The sequence below is a fragment of the Rhinolophus sinicus genome, chromosome 13 (assembly GCF_057876585.1).
Source record: "Rhinolophus sinicus isolate RSI-liver-muscle chromosome 13, RSI-T2T, whole genome shotgun sequence".
In the NCBI taxonomy this organism is placed as follows: Eukaryota; Metazoa; Chordata; class Mammalia; order Chiroptera; family Rhinolophidae; genus Rhinolophus; species Rhinolophus sinicus.
In genome coordinates this window covers 47939342-47964115 of record NC_142513.1, presented here as the reverse complement: position 1 = coordinate 47964115, position 24774 = coordinate 47939342, and positions in this window count along the sequence as shown.

The following is a 24774-nucleotide window of genomic DNA, read 5'->3' as shown; positions in this document are numbered from 1 at the left end:
AAACGCCTGCACACGTCCACCAGCAGCCATGCACGGGAACCTTCACATGGGAAGCTTCAAATGACCCCAAACTAAAACAAGGCAAGAGGAGCCCCTACTGCCTATCACGAGTGAAAATAAGCCAGTGGATGGTGGTAAATCCGCATGGCGGAATATTATGCATTAACGAAAGTGAATAAAATGCAGCCATCAAAGCACAGTGACACGGATGATTGCAGAACTAGGGTGGGGGGGAGGATTAGAGGCACAAAATACCTCTGCCATCCTTGTAATTCTCATGAGGTCCCCAAAGAGGGCAGGACTGGCCGATGTGCAGAGGGAGGCATAGTGGGTAAAATTATAAGTAAAAGCATGAAGTGTTTATCACAAAAGCTGATAGTGACCTGGGGAAGGAGGGGGAGGGTCATAGTTATGGACAGCACACAAAGGACCCTGGGCTGCTTGCCTGAGGCAGGGGTGTATGTCATGTTGCCCTCCATCCATTTCTTGGGGGTATATGAGTATATATATGCAGCAAAGGGGGTGGGGTTGGGTGGGGTGTGAGGGTGGAAGTGGAACAGTGTTTTAAATGGCCCGTTCACACCAGTGCCATCAGGATACACCAGGGCTGGTGACAAGAGAGTACAGAGGACTGACAAGGGGACCCCTCTAATCCATCAGCCCTGTTACACAGTCTGAACTTACGTCACACCATTTCCCTGTCAAAAACTTGAATAAAGCATTCATTTCAGACTCCTTAATTTCTCGTTATAAATACATCGGCACATCAAATAACATGACATAAGTATAGCATTGTTTTGCATCTGCGGATCAGAAAGTACTTACTGCTAACAGTATATAATTAGTAACATCACGTTATCAGCAAATGATACTAATTTCTATTAGACTTAAAAAGATGTTATTTTCTTCCTAGACATTACAGTAATGTTTATCATTTATTCCTTTTAAGATAATAATTTGTACTTCCTGTCACTATTCTAGTAGTAATCTTTATATCCATTAAACATGGCAAAAAAATACATTCCATAATACACAGATAAACTGCTAGCATGCATATTTTAATGACATTTCAACAAGAAACTAAAAGGAATAAATTATTTCTGAATATGCTGATTGAAGAAATTTTGTGGAAACAACATTTCAAGTCCAAAGAAAGAAATCTGAAAGTAATTTTTGGAAATTATACAAATTGTGTTCAAAATATATTAATTTCATTGCATTAGACAAAAGAAGTTGTTAAACTAATAATTGATTATCCTCACAGAACTGACAAGCAACTGTGGAATTTCTTATGTCTGTCAGATCACTAATTCCATTTTTAACACTTGATCACAGCAAACATCTTTTAATGCCCCCTTTTTATTCTCGCCCCATTGCTGGAATGTAGCAGAAAGGGGGATTAGAAAAGAAGGAAGGAAATGGGGATGGGGTTAGGGGAGAAAGGACATCTAGTTATAATCTAAGAAAAGAGTCAGGACTATAGTGATTGTGGTTTGGAGACAGAGGCTGCAAGGATTCTGTAGATTCAGGTATCCTTTCTAACTTTTCAAAAGTTTGTTATTTGATTTTCCTCTCCTTGATTCACTTTAAGGCTTAGCATTACATGGTCCAAATAAAAATGCTTGTTTTTAGAAGAGAAGAGAAGCAGCAATGGGGAGATTATATCCCAGTTGGGCTCCAGTCTTTGAAGAAGGAACCATCTCCAGGAAGCGTGGGTAGTGGCAGGTGCACAGACGAGGAAAGCAAGTTAAGTTGTGCCCTGCAGTGGCAAAGAAACGGTGGTGGGGACCCATTTGAGCTCGAGAAGTGTCCCTCCTGAGGGTGTCTGCCGGAAAGCTGGTGGATTTTCCACATAAACAAAGGAGCAGGTACCCCCATGTATACAAATGCTGACTGAATTCCCACCAGGTCCACGATGAAGGCTTAGGAGATCCCCTTCTGGGTATCTACAGAGAAGGCCTCTGCCCTCTCCCTTGAAGGGCAGGTCTTTCCCAGTCTCCTAGGGACCTCATCAGCTTCAATGAAAGCAGGAATTTACTGTATTTTGTTAATTGGGCTCAGGGCTGGCCCCTGGGATACCAATTACCTGGGTTTTATAGTTAGCAAACAACAGGACCATTAACATTATAGCCTCGTGGTTTAGCAGACACATCCTGTATTTTAACTGGAATTTCCTACGGTTATTGCTTCACGAATGCTGTTAGTGCGGCCAAAGCCGTCACTGTCTAGGCCACACATGACGATGGCTTGCAGTGTCCGCTGCTCCAATTCAGGCATCTATGCGCTCTGCAAGTCACGTGGAGCACAACTCACTTAACAGTTCTCACTGCAAAAATGTCAAGAGTTGGGCCTCACACGGAGCTTCATCTCAGGTGTATTTAAAGAATGTGCATCACTGTTAGCTGCTAACGCTGAACTCAGAGAAGGAAGAAAAGGCAGTCAGTCCATATTGACCAGAGGGTGAAAATCGCTTCCTTCACACAGAGAAGTATCATGATTTTATTTCCCCTAAATCAAGCATTATGGACACTATGCTTGTTATTTACACTTACTTTTTTAAAAAAGATTAATCGAGAAAAATGTTAAACGTTAAGGGATTTTTTTTAAAGGTTCTCTTAGAATGCGTTTTTAACATTCTTGAAAAGAAAGTCTATAATAAATGTGTGAAGCTATTTTTAGGAACCTTTACAGAGCTAAGTAAGATTTTAACTTACAGAATCATTTTCAAGTGGAAACTTGGCCTGGATGTGGGAAGGGTGTGAGTTCACTGAGTTTAATCTGTGGGACACCCCAAAGGGTCCGTGATGACTGGGAGTGTCACTCTCTTATAGGACAGGAATTCGGACTTGGTGATTTGATGACTATTTCTGAGACTTTGAACAGTAATTCATTTTACTATTTTCTCCAAATCCCATGCGATGCTTCATCGTCAGATGATTTCACCTGGACCAGAATTTAAATCCTATTTTTGCTATGAGCAAGAATTCCTGGGTATAAATCCACCAACTTTTCTACCGTTTCCTTAAGTTAAACATCATGAGTCGGAGGAGGCTTAGAGGGTGAGGGAGTGGAAAGAGGGACACACCTCCAGGACCCCCCACTGATGTCTGTTCTGATTATCTGCATAGAACTTTGCACAGGTGGAACTCAACAAGAGTGTTTGAATTGACTGATTTGGATAAAGTACCGGACGGCTATGTAAAAGGAGATGGCCTTCTCTGGACCTATTTCTGCACATGAGAAGTGTTTTGTTTTTTTTTAAGAGGTTTCTTATTAAAATAAGTTGGAAATAAGATCAGAAGATCTGAATGGTCCCTAGGTGTTCTTTATGCCTCTTCATAATTCTTATGTCAACAGTACTGTTTTAATTACTGTACGTTTATTATAAGTCTTGATATTCATGGAACAAAATTTTTCAACTTGTTTTTTTTAAGTGTTTTGGCTTATCTTGGCCCTTTTTTTATTTCCATATGCATTTTGTCAAGTCTCCACCCCCCAAAACAACTGTTACTGTTCTATTAGGATGAAACTGACTTTAAAGATCAATATGGGGAGAATTTATATCTTTACAACATCGAGTCTTCTACTCCATGGACATATGGCTCCATTAGTTAGATCTTTTCTAATTTATTTTAACAATATTTTATACTTTTCTGTGTAGGGATCTTCCATGTCCCCCACTGGATTTATTCCTAAGTTTAAAAATTTTTGTTTTCACTGTAAATGGTATCATATTGCAGAACTATTTTTTTAGTGGTTTCTTGATGGTATAGAGAATTTTAGTTGATTTTTGTTTCTATCAGCCTTGCTGATAGCCTAGCAAACTTGCTGAACTCATTTGTTAATCAGTAATTTATCTGTAAATTTCATTGGATTTTCCACAAATATAGTCATAACCTGCAAAGGAGATGACTGTTTTATTTCTTCTTGTCTAACCTTTTAAGTTATTTCTTTCCCTTGATGATTGAACCTGTTGAACAGTGTTGAACGGCAGTGATGACCACAGTCTTTCCAATCTCAAATGAAACGAATGTGCAATGCTCTTATCCGAGTAAGGTATTGCGCTTCTATTCCTAGTTGGCTAAGAGGTTTTAGAATCATGCGCGTTGGATTACACCATACTTTCTGCATTTGTTGAAAATAATCACATAATTTTTCTTTCATTCTGTTAACGTGAACACAAAATTCACATAATGTAAATGTAAAAATGAGAATAATTGATTTTTAAATCAATCGCTTGTTTTAAACTAATCTAACACTCCCGAAAAAAATAAACTTGGTTGTGAGGAATTATTCTATTTCTGAAGTGCCAGATTTCCTCTACTATTATTTTGTTTATAATTTTTGCAATGAAATTCATGAGAGAGTAGACCTATAGTTGTCCTTTTTACTAATTTTCTTTTTTTTTTTTTCCTTGTCAACTCTTGGACTCAAAGTTATACTGGCTTTATATAAAACAGGATGTAGAGTACTTACTCTATTATTTTCTAGTCCATGAAAGAATTAAGCAAGATTGGTGATTTTGTTCCTTAAATTTGTGACAGAATTAACTGGTAAAACCATCTGGACTTGGAATTTTCTTTGTGGGAAGATTTATAATTACAGTTTCAATTTCTCTAGTAATTATAAGGTTCTACATTTTCTATTGTTGGCTGTATTTTTCTATTGTTTGTCCATTTCATCTAAACTTTCAAATGTCTTGCCCATAGTATTATTATAATTTCCTCCTATAATATTTGTAATATTCTTATGATACCCTCATTTTAAAAATCATGGTCTTTGTGATTATCTTTTTTATTGCTCCTGTTATATTTTTCTCCTGATCAGTCTCACGTGAGATTTATCAATACTAAGGTCTTTCCAAGAATTAAATTTTAGGTTTATTATTTTTGTACTTCTGTTTTTCTAATTCATTGATTTCTGCACTTAACTTTATTATTTTTAACTTTCTTCTTTTGTGGGGTGCAAATTTCTGTTCTTTTTAAACTTCTTGGGATGGGTTCAGTCTTCCTTTTTTTCTATAAAATTTCCTCTGTATCTCACATGTTTTGATACATAGTTTTATCCTTAAAATTCATTTTCAATTGTTTTCTAGAGTCTGTCGGGATTCCTTTTTAGACCTATATATTTATTTAGAACAACACTTTTAATGTCCATATGTGGATTTTCCAGTTGCATATGTAACTGATTTTCAACTCAATTGCACTGTGGTCAGAAAACTTACTCTGTATGTTTTGAATTTCATGAAATTAGCAGAACTCTGCTTTATGGTACAATATGTGGTCAATTTTCTTAAATATTCTGCGTGTGTGTGTATTCTGAAGTTTCTGAGTGCAGTTTATATGCCAATTAAATCATATTTACTAATATTGCCGTTCCAATCTTTGTATGGCACTGTTGTTTGTTTCTGGTGTGACTGCTTTATCAGTTAGAGAGTAGCATGTTAGAATCTCCCAGTATTGTGGATTTGCTGATTTTTCTTGTAATTCTGTTAATATTTTCTTTATTCATTTGAAACTAAATTATAAGGTACCTTTAAATTTAGAATTGATGTATCTTCTTGATATAAATTGAACCTAAGTGCTCTGTCTTTACTTTCAATCTTTTTGTATTTTTACATCTTTGATAAAATCTCTTGCAACTAGTACAGTTTTTTTTATTTCTCCTAGTCTGAAATTTTTTGCTTTTTGATAGAAGCATTTAGTCAGTTTAAAAATATGTCTGCATTTAGATCTACCTTTTTTAGTTGTTTACTATTTTCTATTATACATTCATTTTTTTCTTTCTTCCCTCCTTTTAGAGTATTTTTATCTTCCAGTTTTTCTATTTTCTTAGAAGTTTTATGTTATTTCATCATTATTTTTAGCATTAGCCTAGAGATTGACACAAATCTTTGACTTATAAATGTCTTATATTAATCAATAATTTTCTTTCCCTTCAATGAAAAAAATTAAAACACTTTAATATCACTTATCCTGAACAACATGTATATATAACTTTAAACTGCTCTTCTATGTATATGTGTGTACATAAATTATTAAGATATATATCTTAAATTCTACAAACTATTGTTGTTTGTTGGTACAGTCAATATTCAATTAAATTTACCTACATATTTATTGCTTTTCATTCCTTTTTCAATCTGATCATCTGTCTGGGCAATTTCCTTTTTTCTGAAGAATACTCCTTAGTATTTCCTTTAGAGAAGTTATGTCAGTAACAACCCCCCCCCCCCTTTTTTTACATCAAATATCACTATTTTATCTTCATTTTTAGTGTTCAATATTTTTTTTCATTGGTGTTGGGCGTCACTCTATAGAGACATGTTGGGCTCCTACCCCAAATTTGGTTTGGATGTTGAGACTGATGATGTCACAATGCCAAGAGGATGTGACAAAGTTTACTCACCTAATAAGGCTCTCTGGGGAGAGGACAGGACAGGCTCCTAAGCTGGTCCAAAAGGGGCAGCACCAGAGCACTGGTCTGGGTGGTGGTGGGTGTGTGACTATGGAGGTGAAGATTCTATTGCATGACTTGGGGGCTTGCACAGTTGGAACCTGGAGCACCTGTGGTTTCTTATCAGCTTGCCCAGGTGTGGGATGGAGGGAAAATGGGATGAGTGAGGGGGAAAAATGCTAGCAGTCAGACCCTTCATTACAACTGGCCTAATTATTTCTCTTTCTACTTTTTTTTCTTTTTTTTTTTTTAGCAGCTGCTCTTGGGCTAATACTGTGTCCTGTGAGCTTACAAAAGTGTGTTTACCGTCAGTGTTACACCACTTCCCACTTCTCTTACAGGGCTTGACTCTCCTCACCCCCATCCTCTGCGTCACTGCTGTCGAATCTTTCACTTCTACACACATTTAGATTCCAAAATTAAGAAGTGACTGTTTTTGCCTTAACCGTCCTAGGGGGTTGGTTATTCTTCGGGGCTCGGACCCAAACTGCAGGTGCTTTCCTACATCTGGCGTTGGTGGGTGGTGGACCCCAGTACCAACCTTCCCAGACCTCCAAGGCTGTCAGAGTGCTGCTCACCTTCTTGTCCCTTTTCTTCCAGAATGGACCAAGGATCCAGGGACAGGCTGTCCCGATGCTGGGCTTCTTCTCCAAATTGTATTCTTCCATAGGATCTCGGCTTTATTTATTTATTTATTTAGGCTTGTTTCCTCTCCTTGAAGCAAATTTAAAGTCATACACTTAGTCCTGCTTTTCTGCTTGCTGTCAAGGCCTCGGGTAGCCTGTTAGTTGTCTGTCCTGATTGGAAGTTAATATTCCCTTCCCATTTTATCATCACTAATAGTATGTTTAATCTCTGAGTTTTAAGAGAATACAAGGCAAAAATTCTACTCACATAGTAATGTAATAATTGAGTGGTGTTGCCTTCCCATGGGAAGACATCTATGTATAGAATCACAGTTTTCAAACATTTCCCTACATTTTTGCTGCTCCAATTCCTTGTGTGCAAATAAAATCCACAGGGATACCAGTCTCCTGAAACCCCAGTCTTGCTGCTCATCAGGTGTCTTAACCAGCACAGGTAACCTCCTTGCACCAGCACGCACACTCCACCAGCCTTCTCATGATCGAGCTAGAGCAAGGCGCAGGGCTGGGCCGCCTGGCCAGGAAAAGGAGCGCATGTCTGAACGCTTTGAGATGATATCAGAAGCCCTCATCAGGGGTGGCAACCATCCACCTTTGATGGAACGTGGAGAAGGTTGGGACTCCCAGTGAGTCTAAGGATCCAGGTGTATATACTTTCTTTCTTTGAAAATCTGATTTGTACACTTGAAGCAACTCAACAGGACCAGGCCCTGGAAGCCCATCCATGACGTGACTGTCTGCACTGATGGTGAGCAGCTCCAGCCGGGTGTAACTGCTCAGTTGCCCCAGTATGTCCTGCTCTTTCTACCGGGGTCACCCTCCTCGGCTTTAGAACCACAAATGATGGGGGACCTGATGCAATCTCCAGACACCATTCCATGCCTGGGGAATCATGACGGTCCAGCTTCCTTATGCTGAGCTGAGACCTCTCTCCTTGGAGAGTCCTGAGGGTCCAACTTCCTCATGCTGGGCTGAGACCTCTCTCTGGTGGGGAGTCCTGACAGTCTAGCTTTCCATGGTCAGCTGAGGCCTCTCTCCTATGGGGATTCCTGAGGGTTCAGCTTCCTCATGCTGCGCTGAGACCACTCTCCTTGGAGAGTCCTGAGGGCCCAGCTTCCTTATACTGACCCGAGACCGTCTCCTGTGGGGAATCTTGTTCCCTATCTGAACTGAGACCTCTCTCCTGCTTGCTGTGATGAGGTCCCATGGTCAAGTCTACTCCTTTTCTCCTGTGACAATCCTACACGCAGCAGAACTCATGAAGCACTGGCTTTGTTCTCTTTTGGGTTCACCATCCCTAGACCCCTCAGCCATTTCTTATGCAAAGTGGCTTAGAGGCCAAACATTTAGTTTACAGATTCCAGGCAAGTAAAACAAAGGCGTGAAGTGGGACTTGTGTTTACATCAAACATATAGGACCATTCTTCAGTTTCACTTAGCAACCTTTAATTTTGCTGCTTTTGGTGGACATGAGAGCCGAGAAATCTCTATCTGAAGACAAGTGCCAGCATAAGCCTGAGGGTAACTGAAAACTGACTACAGCCTCAGTGCTGGGGTTTTGGGGCAGTGGGGGGCCTGAGTCCAGCGGATAGTATGCACCCCGCCTAAAGCTGCAGCTCTTCCTCTTATGGGAAAATGGAACAAGTATGATTAGTTGTTCTGATTATTTGTGAGGAAAATTCCTGAATCTAGATTTGTATGTGACACAGTCTGATTTTTTTTTTTTTTTTAAAGAGACGCAGCTGTCACATGCATGACCTCATTTGGCTGTGTCCGACTTGTTGGAAGCGTGACTACACTCCGTGTTCCTACAAGTGGCCTTGAGAGTTTCTTGGGAGGTTCTAGCAGGGGAGAGCAGCTACCTGTGGACCCTTGACCGATGGACAGTCCCCTCTTGGATCCAGCACACAGCTTTGGATTGACGCACATGGAGCAGTGAGGGAGGAAGGGGACGCCCGCCTTGCCTGCCAGGTCAGCCCAATGCGCCCTCGCGATCAGTGGATCAGTGGGGTGACAGGTGTCACAGCCAGGTCGCCCTCACATCCTGAATTTTAAATGTAAGTTTAGATCAGTTTGTAACCCTCTGTAGGCTGGACAAAGCGACTTCTGACTCTGCTTTCACGCTTCTCTGGTTGTCTCCTTCCTGGCACGCACCTCCCAACTCAGGATGCCATTCTCCTGCTACTATTGTCTGGTCACTGGAAAGAAGTCATGCAGATAAACTTAACTGCTACCTACTATCTGCGAAGCTATTGGGGCAGCGGGGGCGGGAGGAGGGAGGAAGGCAACACGACACGATCTTTTACCCTTGACTCAGTGAGTTTTCCAACAATCTCCAAACCTTTTTCTTTTGGTCATGTCTAAATCTTGTTTCCTTACATCAAGCACTTACAGATCTTTTGACACAGAAGAAGGTTATAATGGCCAAACTTACGCCTTAGTGAAGGGACAGCACCTTGGCAGAAAGGCCTAGAGATGTCAGCCCAGTTAGAGAGCAGGTAGCACACCCCTGACCCCTCTGCATCCTGATTAAGTCCATTCATGCTACGGCTTTCCAAGGGAGGATGAGGACGTGTTCCCCCTGGTCCTGTTCTTTCACACAAGCCCGTCCTCTGGGGACTGCAGGGGGGACCGTGATGCTCTGCAACGCCCGCTAAGCCTCAGGGGATGAGAAGCACAAATCAGACGACGCGTGGCCTGGCTATTTCACTTTTCAGCAGCAGAATGACAGACCAGACAACAGAGGGGAAGTGGCTGTCTTGGGCTGAGTCAGGCCTTTCATGGGCACGTGGACACGAGGACAGCGCTCAGAGCACCTGCCGTCAGGAAACCCTCCTGCAGCACCCACTGCCCCTCTTCAGCCCCCCACACGGCATTTGCGACCTGTGTGTGCAGACGCAGAGCCACAACCATGACAGCAGATGACAAGGGCCACAAAGGATGGAGTCACCTCTCCTGCCTGGCAACTGCCTGTGCCAGAATGGGTGTGACGTGCATGGACTTTAACGACCAGTACGGTGTGTTTTGCCCTCTGTATAAGTAAACATACCCCAGGTTATATGTACACACCCCTAGATGCACAATGAGGCTGACTTTCTGGGGTACCAGGTAAATGTGGGTTCCCATAAACCTAGAATAACCCCTAAGAGTTTGTCGTGCTTCCTCCTGCTCAGAGACGTTGAAAGTTTGCTCAGGAAACCCCGCTAAGTGGTGCAAGAGCCAGCTTCACAGCCCTGAGCAGCTCCAAAGCCACGCCCTATGTCCCCTGCCTCCTGGTCAGGTACTGTCAGACGGGAGTGGTACAGAGGGCCTGTGCAGTGTAGAAACCAAAGTGTGAACTGACTCAGTCCTTCCTTTGCCCTTGGACCAGGAGTCAGACACTTTTCAGAACAGGCCACATCTCATTCTCCTATCAGGGAAAGGGGACGGAGTGCAGTCCCCAGCTGCCACTCATCCTCACACTTGGCAGCCCCAGCTGTGGGTGGCCTTTCCATGCAGGTGGCTGCCTGTGCTGGCTCAGTACCAGCTGTGTCCTGTTGCAAGTTCCACTGCAAACTGTCTCCCTCATCTCCCCAAAAGGTTCACGGCAGCACAGAAAGAGCCTCTGTCACCCTCTGCCTGTCACCTGGGAAGAGCCAAGACTCATCGCCCTGGGGACTTTGCCTGGGCTGCGTCCACAGCAGTCTCCCACGACAGGGGGTTAAGGGACCCGCTTCCGGTCGGCTCTCTCGGCTCCCTCGTTGCTACTGCTGTCCTTACTGATCTCGTTTGACAGGGGACATTTCTATGGAGCTGACAGGCAGCAGGGAAGCAGAGGTCAAGGGTCGCTTCCTTGATTCACCCACCCTTTGTCATGAAGTGTTTCTGGCCTTAACATACATAGGTGCCCTTTCGAAGACCTACTTTCTGACACTGGGCTCGCTCCAGAGCGGCTCGTAGAGGCTCGTCCATCACACCGTCTGGAGTGCGCTCTGAGCCGCATGGCTGCTTATCTGAGTTCAAGAGCAATATCGGGGGCATCCAGGCCTTCCTGCGTCCTGGCCCAGCTTCATCTATGCTGGTGCAGCCATTAGCAGCGGCCGGTGACCCTGCCGTCTGGGCGTCAGCCAGACCTCTTTTGTTTTACATGCATCAAGAAGTGTCTTTCCAGCATTGGGGTGGCCCCTCACTCCATCAAGCCGGAGTTTTTAGAGGGGTGCCTGTGTCCCAGACGCCGTGCTGTGTCCAGCAGGCAGGGAGATGAACCACGGAGGGGACCTGCTGTGGAGCTCACACAGTAGCTGGGAGGCCTGGCGCGTCATTGGGTGATGCAGAGCTGCCTTGGTTAGCACATGACAGTGAAAGCATGGGGTGGTTACTAAACCAGCAAGAGGGTCACTGAACTCAGACACTGCAGTCAAGAAAGGCACCTGGTGAAGAAGAGCAGGAGCTGGAGTGGGGGCAGGAGAGGGAAGAGAGGGGCCTTCTTCCTGCCTTTAGGCGATCTGTGGCTGGGAGTTCTAGAGGATGGGGGCGTGTTATGGGGCGCATGCGATGAATGACAGGGCTGGGTCTTCTCACCCTCAGGAGACACGATCGGGTCTAGTGTGAACAGGGAAGCACTGATGGACTTCAGGGGAACCCATGGCTATAATTCTGCGCCAGCAAGCTCCCCGGGGGCGCTGTGTGGACGACAGGTACGAGGGGGTGTGCTGGAGAGCTGGGGCTTCTGGTCTTTACTGCGACAGTCCACGCATCCCTGAGCTGGGCCCTGAACTGGGGCGATGGCGTCTGGGCTCTGTGTCAGGGGCGTTGTGGGGGGCTTGGGGGCGAGGGCAGGGACGACAGCGTTCTCGCTCCTGGGCACACTTCAGCAGGCCCAGTATCCAAACACACACACAGAGCAGAGAAGACACAACAGGTTTTGTTTTTTGCTTCAAAAAGTTATAAGCAGCTGAAATAGGGGCGGATAATAAAGTATGACATTATAATACCCACTGTGGGGAAGCTGGCTCCAGAACATGGGCGAGGGGGCTGTTACACTGACAGGATGACAGAAAGAACACAGCTTTAGGTGATGAAATTACACGTATTACACAGGGACCCTATTTTAGGCGCCGCGTTCCATTTGACAGGGAGCCAAACCCAGATGGTACAATGCAATTTACTGGACGGCAGTTCCTCAAAGTGTCTCAACTTGGGAGTTCAAATCCACCGTTGGCCCAATGCCCACCACTCACCCTGCCTGTCTCACTGCATATTAATTTGCACCCACCTCAGTTGTTTAGGTCTTTAATTATAGGAGAAATACAAACATATGGAACAAATTCGAGAGAAATCACACATTAGATGGGAGTAGAAATTCAAAAGTAAATATTTCCTTTGCCACCCCTACTTTCTCATTCTGTTCTTCAGCTGTAGCTGCAGTGGATTATTTTCAATGTTTAATGGATATGAAACATTCATACATATACACGTTAAGTAGACAACCCTGAATATCTTTGCTCAGATGTATGGACATGAAGTAATTCTCACAGCGGAAGTATTGTAGCTAAGCCTGCATTCATTATGGTTTTAACAGCTTTCACAAAATTGTTCTCTGAAAACTACTGCACAAACTTCTCTCCTACCCACAGCTATTTTATGTATGTATATTTATGCCATTTTCTTAGGTATCCAGTAGTAGTATTTTGTTGTGATTTCATTTGCATTTCCCTCATGATTAAGAATGGTGCATGTTTTTTTCATGTACTTATACACCATCCACGTATCTTTGCATAAGTGGCTGCTCAGATCCTTCGCTCAATGGTTAGTGGGTTATTGCTTTTCTTATTGAGTTCTAGCAGTTTGTTACATATTCTACATACAAGTCTTTTGTCATATGTGTTTTGTAAATGGTGTCACCCAGTATGTGGTTTGTATTTTTATTCTCTTAACAGTGTGTGTTGAGGAGTAGAAAACTTTAAGTTGTGATGTTCTCTAATTTATCAATTTATTTTTAATGGATTATGTTTTTGATATTGTATCTAAAATTTTTTTGCCTAACCCCAAATCAGGGCTATGGTCCATAATTTTAGTACAAGATGCAAAGCAGTGAGATATGGGAGAAGGGTGTTAGTGTATGTGTCCATTTTTGTTGTTTGTTTTTTTTGCATATTGATGTCCAATCATTCCAGGACCATTTTTGAGAATTCTAACTTTTTCTCCTCTGACCGTATATTTATATACGGAGCTTTTTCTGGACTTTACTATTTTATTTCTTTTGTGTTCATCATTTCACTAATATCGCATTGTCTTAATTAATGTAGCTTTTCAGTTAAGTGTTTAAATCAGTGTCCTCCAAATATATTGTTTCCAAAATCGTTTTGGATATTTTAGTTCCTTTTACTTTCTAGAAAATTCAATATTGGTATATTATAATATTGAATATTGGTATAGATTGATTACTAACTGTAGGGAACGTTGGACAAGTCACTTAACTTCTGTTCCCTGAAATTCAATTTCTGTACTTTTTTTTTTTTAAGATTTTATTGGGGAGTATTGGGGGACAGTGTGTTTCCAGGGCCCATCAGCTCCAAGTCGTTGTCCTTCAATCTAGTTGTGGAGGGTGCAGCTCAGCTTTTAAGTCCAGTTGCCATTTTCAATCTTTAGTTGCAGGGGGCGCAGCCCACCATCCCATGAGGGAATTGAACCAGCAACCTTGTTGCTGAGAGCTTGCGCTCTAACCAACTGAGCCATCTGGCCGCCCTCTGACAGCTCAGTGGCAGCTCGTTGTCTTCAATCCAGTTGTGGAGGGCACAGCTCACTGGCCCATGTAGGAATCGAACCAGCGACCCTGTTGTTCAGAGCTTGCGCTCTAACCAACTGAACCATCTGGCCGCCCTCAACTTCTTTACTTTTAATGCATTACTAAAAAATACATCCCCTGATAGCCTTACATGTTGATTGTGAAGCTGATTATTTTTATTATGAAAAATTTCAAATGTACAGGAAAATTGAAATAATTGTGAAATAAAGATGCATATCTTACAAGTCAGGTGTTGGCAAAATTTTTCTGTAAAAGGCAGATATTAATAATTTCAGGCTTTGTGAGTTATGCAGCTTTCATGTCAAGTACCAAGCTCTGCTCTTACAGTGTATAAAACTGGCCATGACAATATGTAAATGAATGAGTATGGCTATGTTCTGATAAAACTCTATTTATGGACATTGACATTGGAATTTCATATAATTTTCACATGTCAGAAAATATTATTCTTCTTTTCATTTTTTTCCTACCATTGAAAATGGTAAAATCCTTTCATAGGTTATTAATACAAATAGGCAGTTAGCCAGAATTGGCCCATGGGCCATAGTTTGCTGAATCCATGCTCCAAATAGATTTAACAATTTTAAATATCTTTGACATTTTTAATATGTAAACCACTGGAATGTAAGACATGATATCACTTCAACTCTAAATATTTCAGCTCACATCTCCTAAGAATAAGGACCGTCTCCTACCTAACTACGATACCATTATCATACCGAAGGAAGTTAACAACAATTCTTAAATATTACCTCATTTCTGAACCATACTGAATTTTATTCATTGCCCACAAAATGTTTTTTAGAGTGTTTTCCCCCAATCAGCATTAATTCAAAGTTTATTCGTCACATCAGATTTTTATGAGCCTCTGGTCTCTTTTAACTAGAATAGTACATGCTTTTCCCCCGGATTTTTTATTTTTGAGAAGTCTAGGCTAGTTGTCTTGCAGTGCCCGACATTATTTTCCATGATTGGATACTTAGCATGTCCCTTTATTCCTCACATCTTCTGTGAACTAAAAGTTAGCTCTAGATGACTTGTTGAGATTCAGGGTAATCTTGTGGTGAGAATCCTTCAAGGTGATGTTGTAGGATTGTCATTTCATCTCATGAGGAAGCACAAAGCACCTGGTTATCCTGGGAGTTGGCGAGCAGACCCTCCATTGTGAGGACACAATGTCCTTTTGCAATGAGCAGGGACTCTCTGCAGGGACCCTTTTCACCTTGCCACCATCCCATTCCCCAACCTCCATTCCCCTACGTAATAGCTTGGGTATTCATTGATCCTTAACTCAATCATTACATTGAAGACTCATTTGTTTTTTCACTGCTCTATGAAGTGATGGGGTTTATTTACTTTGAAGGAACTTACAGGAACCACCACTAGTTGGTAGAAGCTATTTGTAAGATAAACTCATGTGGCACAGTTGTCCCAGTCTTGTCTTTGTGGGACTCAAGGTGGCAGAAGGCAGGGGGAGAATAAGAGGTCGGTTGCAGAGCTGCTTTTATCAAAGATTCAGGCATTCGTAAACATGCTCCACTTTCCTTCTGCTGTCACCATGACAACACGAGGGAGCCTGGCTAGAACCTTCCTCTTTCATCAGGCCTTCCTAGGCTTACGTCCCCCGTTCCACTGAGACGGACATCCTTGATGCTTATTATGTTCAGATTAAATGTAAACGTCTGGGGAGCTGGGGGAGGTGACCTGTCAAGATGTATGCGGTGGACCCTGTGTTTCACCGGCGGTGGCCTCGGTACCTTTTTTCTTCATTTAACATAATGAGGGTATTATGTGCTGCAATAGCTAATGCCTTGTTAATTTAAAAGTCCTTTTCTTTTTTACGGCTTTGTTTGGTATTAGACTCAATTTGATGGGATGCATATAAAAACGAAAGAAAAGATTTACCTTCTTGGAGAAATGAAACATCTAAGTGTAGAAAAAGCCAGTCAGGAAGATGCTTTCGCCCAGGATGGAGTAGACACACCTCTCTCTGTGTGTGTCAACTAAGAATAGCTGAAATCCAGCCCTAGGCGTTATGTACTTGAACACAACAAACATAAAACTGAAAAGATGGAGAGGAAAAGGCAGCCTGCTGGGGACCTCGGGATCATGGAATGTCACGTCACCAAGTTCCTTTTGTTTCATTTGTGCCTTATATATGCTGGAGTCCATTTTGGAGAAGCCAGTAACCCAGAAACGCCAATGAGAGCAGATAGGAAGTCTGCTCACTCTAGTCGAAGGGCCAGGAAAGGGGCAGCCTCATAGAACAGAAGCTTCTACACAAAAACTCCATCCAAACATCATGGGAAAACTGCAGTCCCCACCCCTAGGGCGTCTTAGCTCCCTAGTGGTCGCCTGACCCCCAGCTTTGATTTTATGCTCTAGTTATATAAAATGTCGTCATTGGGGGAACTGTGATGGTACACAGGATCTCTCTGTGCTATTTTTGCAACTTCCTCTGGCTGTGTCATTTCAAAATGAAAAGTTAAATCCTGTAATCCCTCTTTTGGGATCTACCCAAAAAATCTGAAAACATTTATCCATAAAGATACATGTACCCTGATGTTCACTGCAGCATTATTCATGGTGGCCAAGATATGGAAACAACCAAAGTGTCCTTAGATAGATGATTGGATAAAGAAGTTTGGTATATACACACAATGGAATACTATTCAGTGGCAAGAAAAGATGAAATAGGAACATTTGCGACAACATGGATGGATCTTGAGATTATTATGCTAAGCAAAATAAGTCAGACAGAAAAAGTCGAGAACCATACGATTTCTCTCACATGTGGGATATAAAACTGAAAGCAACAGATGAACAAGACAGACAAACAAAGAAACAAAAACTCATAGACACAGACAACAGTGTGGTGGTGACCAGAGGGTAAGTGCGGAGGGGCAGGGATAAGAGGGAAAAGGGGGTCAAATATATGGTGATGTATTATAGAAATGTCCACTTGAAACCTACATAATTTTGCTAACCATTGTCACCCCAATAAACTTAACAACAACAAAAAGTTACATACGGAGGCCAGGCTGTTGGATGGTACGTTTCCTTTATCATCCGGGTGCTCTGTTGTCACTTGGGTATTTGTCGACTGGGTTCAGTGTCTTGTGGCAAAACAATCAGAATGAACAGCTGCTTGCCTCTTTAATTCTGGCACAATGTCCCGAAATTGTAGGTCTGGAAGGAAGGCCATTGAGCTGGCAAGCTCATTTTTAAATGGAAGATCCAGGGGAAGCTTTGCAGGCAAAAGCATCCAAAAGAGAAAGACGTCAGGGGCAAACTGAGGAAGTGGGGAAGACTTTTATAACAAAATTCCACTCGATTCAAGAAAAAGTAATGTTTCCCTTTCTTTAATTATTCATTTCAATGTAACTTGATGCAAATTTTATCTAAGAACAATGACTGCTGGGAGGGACACTACCAAAAGGGAGGCGTGCTTTCCACCCAGAGAAAATACTTGCTTAGCACCTACTCACTACTCTGGGGCGGGATAATCAGCCACCAAGGTAGACAAGGTCCCTGTTTCCCACGGCTTTTGGAAATGCTCACACCTTGGGTGCTGCCTGGAACCTTCTAGAAGCAAGGCAGTCTGACACCACTGGATGGAAGTCAGGGTTTCTAGCCTGAAGCAGAACAGAACATAACAGCCACAAACTCCTGAGAAGGCTATGATGTGGACAGTGGGTTAGGCTGGCCTTTTCTCATCAGAATTATGGCAAGTGACCAGGACATTTTCTCACAGGCTGCCTTCAGAAGGGCTCAGTGCCCTCTCATTCAATATTTCTGAGCAAGAGCGGGATCACGTTTTGTGCAGACCGAGGTGCAGAAGGATGAGTACAGGGTGGGAGCCCAGCCTGAGGACCCACAGCTGCTCTGACGGCACCGCTCTGCTGTTCAGTGTGGCCCTGCCCCTCGCTGCCCGGTGCAGACAGATGTCTCAGACACTCGAGTCTGCCTTAGGCTGCCAGGTGTGCTGAAAGAGGCATGTGGTTTGACTCTCAGCTCAGGAGCATCCGTGTGTGTGAGTCCCATGGAATTCTTGTCCTATCACTGTACTTTCTCCATCTGGCACCCCTAGTTTTGCTGCACCCCTCTCCCAGCCTCTTTGTTCTCTTGCTTCTACACCTAACACCTGCAGCTGCTCAGAGAAAGGCCAGGGGGTGACTGGGGCCCCTTCACCCTCAGTACAGAGGGCTGGGGTGCTTGGGAATTTACTCCCCCTACCCAGGGCAGTCTTAGCCAACCCCCACAGTGCAGGGACTGGGACAGCCCAGCTCTCACGGCCCACGGAGACCAGCTGAGGTGTAGGTCGCGCTCCAGAGGTCCCCTCGAGCTCAGGCCAGGGCTGGGGCCTTGTGTGAACATATGCCTTAGCTTGGTTCCCCCACCACATTCCGCTTCCCCCACGTCCTTACAAGTTTCCTGTGGGAGCAATCCCTCAACAAGTGGTGGGCACACGCATCCCACCATCCCATTTAGGTCCACGTCTGGGAGCCTGGCCCGAGACAATCCCAAAATAGAAGGTGAGAATACAGATTTGGCCTTGAGGAATGGGTCCCGTGGTAAGAAATGTTGCCTAAATAGACACAAACTCTGGAAATTCTCTTCTGAAATCACTGTTTGATGTGAATAGATACGGCTGGAGTAAAACTTGAATGTCCAACAGTGTCATTTATAAAAGGGAACTCTGTTTTGTTAGTGAAAGTATGATATTCAAGAGAAAAGTCAAGGGAAGACTCTTAATTGTGAGGTCTGTTGGGGTGACCAGAGCTGACCCTTCATCCACAGACCATCCAGTGGACGATGCTGGGACATCGGAAGCTCTGTGGGACCTGGTTGCTCTTCTGGGAACCCCTGAATTTAGTGCATCCCCAAACTTGGAGTATGCAATCATAATTTTACCGATGGTTCAGTGACACACCAGATTCCCACCTAGTAATTATCTTTGTAAAATTATCTCCTTGCAGGATATTTTAACATGCTTTTGGTTGTTTGTTTCTCCCTCTTTCATCACCAAATGAGTCCTGGGAAACTTTGGAGACTGCCCCTCATGCCCACTCTCACCCTTCCCCACCTCAGGCAGTTACAAGGAACAAAGGCTCCCTTTCTTGCCAATGACTAGGATAAGATTGAAAATCAAAGCAAAGAGACTTGACTAGATATGGAAGCAGGGGTATCTGACACCCACTGAAAAGTGACTTACTCCTCCCTGAGGAAATCATGTTGCAGCAAAAGCATCTTCACAAAGCAGGGAGGCAGAGGGGCAAGGAATTAAACACCCGCTGTGGTGTGTCCCAGCCTCCAGGAGCTGGGTGCCTGTGAGTGACAGGTGTGTGGTTTGCTGCCATGGCAACCACTCACTCTGCCGTCCTTTCCTCAATGCCTCTCTGCCGTAACTACTGGTAAAGAGCCGGGCTTTTTGTTTTTGTTTTTTTTCTTGTCTGAAGCAGAGTGGGCTTCTCCTGTTCCTGAAAGCCATGTTCAGGGGCTCGCACAGATCAGAAAAGATTAGAGCTAGAGAAACCTACATACCTAGGACACGTGACTCAATCACTGCGATGGAGTCCATTTCATTCAATGCTGACCACATACTTTCTAAATGTTATCTCATTTAATGCATTATTATTGTATTCATTTTAGGTGGGGAATCAAGACTTCAGGAAGTAAAGAACTTGTTCAAGTTCACTTAGGTAGATTCCATCTGTCTACTTACAAACCCCACATGTCACCACTGCACAGGCTGTCACTTGAAAGCCGAGTCACAGAAGGGTCCTGTAAAGTAAGAGCCTATTTCCCCGGTTCCCACTGGCGGCCCTGACTTCATTTCCACGACTTATTTGTTGTATATAAACCTAGTCTGTGCATAGTCAGGGTTTCAATGGCCACCTGTCATGTGCCCGGTCCTGCAGAAGAAATGACAAATATGAGGATCTCAGGGGTACACGATGAAACAATTCGAGAAACAAGATAGCTCCTTGCCCTGCTCTAGATGGAACCGGAATTGTCCTCATACAAAGAAAGAATGAGCTTGTCTTTGGATCACTGTGTTTGTGACTCAAACAAAGAACGTGGTGAGAACTGGAATGAAACAGCCCCTTGCCCTGGGACCCACAGCTCAAGAACCTGTCTGAGCTATGGCTGCGCCGATGGGGTTACCTCCAGTATCACGGCACACTGCGTCACACCCATGCAGAATCCCAACCGCTTTCTTTGTCAAGTATGATGCACAATTATTTACCTTTGATACGAATTTCTTTTTTAAACTTTTGCTTTCCACTCTCATCAAGATTGCACCGAGTGATGACTGCCCTACTTTTGCCGCAATGTTGGATTTGCTTGTAATTATAGCAATTACAGTGCCCCGATCACTGGCTTTGTCCCCAGGATGTCGGGTTTTTTTCGTATTGTTATTGTTACCCAGATTACACAGCATTGGTGCCAGTGGGAAGTCTGCTAATGATGGTGGTGCTGGTGGGTTGGAGATGCATTATAGGTCAGAGCCAGCCTGTTTTCAAGATTTCTCCACGGTTGCCAGGCGGACCTTATTATGGACAGCTGCTCCTTGGCATGGCCCTAGTAAACCTGAGTTTCCCTGATAGTGCCCTGGAATAAGGAGGATTCTTATAGGAGCCTCAGCAGAGTAAGCCAGTTGAGTTCTATGGAATAGAGTTTTTGAGTGAAATGAAAATCTTCCCAGAAAGAACTGATTTCTAGGTGCCTTGTTCCTGATTTCTCTCTTTGTCTCCCTTCCCGCCCTCAATCTCTATCTTGGTCAGTGTGGGCTGCGTAACAAGTACACCCCAGCCTGGGCAGCTTAACCAGCGAACGTTTCTCTCTCGCCGTCTGGAGGCGAGACGTCCGAGATCAAGGCGCCGGCAGATGTGGCGCCTGGTGAGGGCTTTCTTCCTGGTTCGCAAATGTCCATCTTCTTTTCTATAAGCTCATAAAGCAGAGAGAGTGGAGGCCAGTTCTCTTCTGACTCTTCTTATAAAGACACTAATCCCATCATGAAGGTTCCACCTTCATGACCTAAATACCGTTATGTTGGGGATTCGGATTTCAACACGTGAGTTTCAGGGGAACACAAACGTGCAGAACACAGCAATCCCCAAATTCAAAACATATGTTGAAAAACCTGTACAGGAGGACTAGCAATAACAAGAGTAGGTGGCACTGATGGAGACTATACTACATGCAAGTGGAAACTCCTGTTACGTTCTTGTCAACCCCAGGAAATAGGGACTCTTAGCATCTCTGCTTTTCAGTTAAAAGAATTACCATGGACAGACAGGATAAACAAGCTTTCTGAGTGTGGGGGCTGGGTTCCAATGCAGGTGATCAGTGAAGGGCCACCAAGGCAGGATGCAGTGAGGGGATCCAGGAGTGTAAACAGAGTGTCAGAAGGGGTTCCACCCCCATGGAGCTTGGCGGACACAGGGCGTCTAACATTACAAAGCTTTACCAGTCATTAGGAAACCAGCCCAAATTAATTAGATTGATAGTACAGAAAAAAGGGTGGTGATTAATATTTTTCAGTCCTCTAGCTTGATGAAATGCACATAGTCAAATTTAATTTATCTTCACCACGGTGGAGCGAGGACTCAGATGGGGCGATGTGGAATTCTAGGGTGCTCTGATGCTCCCTGTAGGAAGGTTGAGCACACAGCATCTTTAACCCAACTCACTTTTTAAGCCCCTGTGTACAGGAAGGCACTAATTTACTTAGAGATTGTTGACACGTTAATTACGAATCACTCTCATTACCCTCACCTACTCATTAGAGTAATTCCCCCAGGGAATTCCCCATCCCTTTAACACCGTACTAATTATGGGTCTGGTCTGAAAGTGTAGCAGACTCAAGAGTGAGGCAGGCCTGCATTGGAATCCAGACTCTTCAGCTTACTGACGGTGTGATTTGGACAAGTTACTTAGCCTCTGCGAGCCTCAGTCTCTTTACCTGTAAAATGGGGATGCTTGTATCCTTCGCTGTTCTGAACGCTGTGGAGAAATGGCAGCCAACCCCACTGGCAGTGTGATGGCCGGTCTGCAGGGCAAGTTGCTGGTGGGTATTTTTGCACTCAACTAAGCTGTATTTGGACGGTTCACTAATCCCAATGGATCTCCTTTCAATAAACGCAAACACAGTGGGAGTTTTCTTTTCTTGTTTCTTTGACTATTAGTCCAGTTTCCTGCCATTGGAGAAGTCTGTTGTGTAGTGACTTCCGTGACATTACCTGAAAGTTCCTTTAACTATAGAATGGTGACATCAACTTCAGACATGAGACTAGAGGTTTCTGTCCACATCTGAGGGTCCACAGAGCGCATCTCACGGCATCACATGGGTTGGTCTAGTTTTAAGGAAGCTGGAAGAAGTATTGTGTCTTTATCCAGACATCTTCTGTTCTTTGATACTCAGGAGTTTTCTTGCCTTACAGGTATTTCAAGAGAATGATCTTCAGTCTTCAGGAAGTGGGTCATTTGATGGCTTCTTCCAGGAAACACAGTGGTTTGTTGGACATGACTGTCTTTCAGTCCAAATGAAGGCAAGAGGGCCGAGCACAGTGAGTCTTCCAGTGGGGAGAGTGCACTGCAGAGGGCTTCAAAGATGGAGCCAAACACTACTGAGGGGAGTGGGGACTCTGAGAGAAGGTTGCTTGGAGCTGGACTTGAACCCTGAGAAGGGTCAGGTGTCCTGAAATGAGATACAGGAAATCCCAGGAGGAAGTCTGTAGCTGGAAAGACCCTGACGTGAGCATTGGGCACCGGCTCGGCCATCAGACACAGGGGCGGGCTGAGGGATGAGGCTTCGGGCTGAGCTGCTGCTGGAACACAGGGCCCAGGAAGAGAGATGGGATCACTGTGGGTGGAAGGGAAGATGGTGGGCCGAGGGCTGATATGGTCAATGAATTACATGCTCAGTGAGTGACAGGGTATGATGGATGGAGGGCACGAACCTGGAGGGATAGAGGGCATTGGGGAGAGTTTGCACATGACTGGGGGTGGTGACCTAGTTTATCAGTACGGGGAGTTACAGGAATCAAGGTTTGCTAGGAAGCTGGGTCCGTAGCCCAAAGAAGAAATACAGGGGTCGAAGTGTGTCCAGCAGAGGGTTTGGGCGGGGCTGTGCCATGTGCCACCTACTGTGTCAGCAATGCTCCTATCTGCAGCCATGGGGGCAGTGGGCGCTGACAGGGGTCAGGACAAGATGGGATGGGCCACAGCCAACAAGCCAAGGCCTCAGGGCAGAGCCACCAGCTGGGGGCAAAGCCCAGGGCCCGCCGGAGGACGCTTCTCTGTGGTGTGAGGTCTGGGCCTGGCTCCCTCCATTTTGTGACCCTGCCATCTCGGCGCATTCTTCCAGGTAAGGCAAGTGTAGAATAGCAAATTGTGTGGGCTCATTATTGCAGAAGAAAAATAAGAGACAGACTGTAATAAAAATAGGAAGAAACAAAAGAAAACAGCTAGAGAATGTGGCAAGCAATGGAGAAAAGAGGATAGGGCTGGGGAGATGTCTCTGAGAATACTTTATTAGATAAATTTGATTTTTTGCACTATGTACATGTGCGTGTGTGTGTGCATATGTGTGTATTTGTGTATGTCTGTATATTCATCTATACATATATAAAAAAGTTAAGCACAGAAAAAAAGCCCTAATATTGAACAGAAACAGAAACAAATAAATCTAAACATACAGAGGGTGCCAAAAAATGCATACATCTTTTAAGAAAGGGAAAAACTGTATTAAAATTATAATAATCAATATACACCGATAACAAAAGATGAATACAGGTCATGGGTATACATTTCTTTGGCCCCCCAGTATATCAAATTGATAGCCTAAAGATGTAGAGAAATTAATATTTTAAGTAATCCTTAATATAGTTTTCTGATTGAATATATTGAGTAGGTTATATTCTAAAGGCCATGAGAACTAAAAATAAATTTTAGAGTTCACTGGATAGTTTTATTGTTAATATATTTGTGGTGTAACTTTGAAACTTTTAACTTTATTGTAGGCAGGTCCCGAATGTGTGACATTCTACAAGACAACCATTCTGGACTCTCCAGAAAGTCTGTGTGAGGGCTGTTCTAGGTTCCAGGTTCTAGAAAACTAAAGAAGTGTTATTGGGCTGATGTAATGCATGGCCTTTGATTGGATCCTTCCTGGGAATTAGGAGAGAAAAATAACTATAAAACAAATTACGGATATAACTTGGAAACTCTGCACATAGGATGTGTATTAAATAATCTTAGAGAAACACCTTATCCTTCTATGCTAAGACACACATGGAGCTCAAGTGTTGGCACTCACAACTTCAAATGGTTCTCAGCACACACACATCACACACCGTATTTAGAGAGAAGGCCAACATGGCCGGGTGTTCACAGTACTGAATCCAGATGAAGGGTCCTCTGGAGCTTATTGCACGCTCCCTCCAACCTTTGGACACTTGAACATTTTTATACTAAAGCGCTGGAAGAAGTAACAACCAAATCCTGGAGTGTGGACAATCATATCTTGTGTGGAGAGAAACTTTGTTTATTTGGTGGATCTGAAGGGCTCCTGTTCCACTGATGTTTGAATGCAAGTTTCTGGCCCTTGTCAGATGGCCTGCTATTCACCTTAGGCTCTGGGAGCTGGAATTTGACAGGAGTTCATGCTCTCCTGTTCTCGCTGAAGCAGTTTTGGGAAAATTTGATCGAATTCCTTCTGGTCTGACCCTGTTATCAGGTAACTTCCACATTCAGCGTATTTTTTGTTTATTTTCTACTCTCCACCACAATAAAAAGCATCACTATAATTATTTTTTCATGTTTACACACTTCTAATTGTGATGTGTAATACCACAGTACATCTGAGTAACAAGGCAGTAC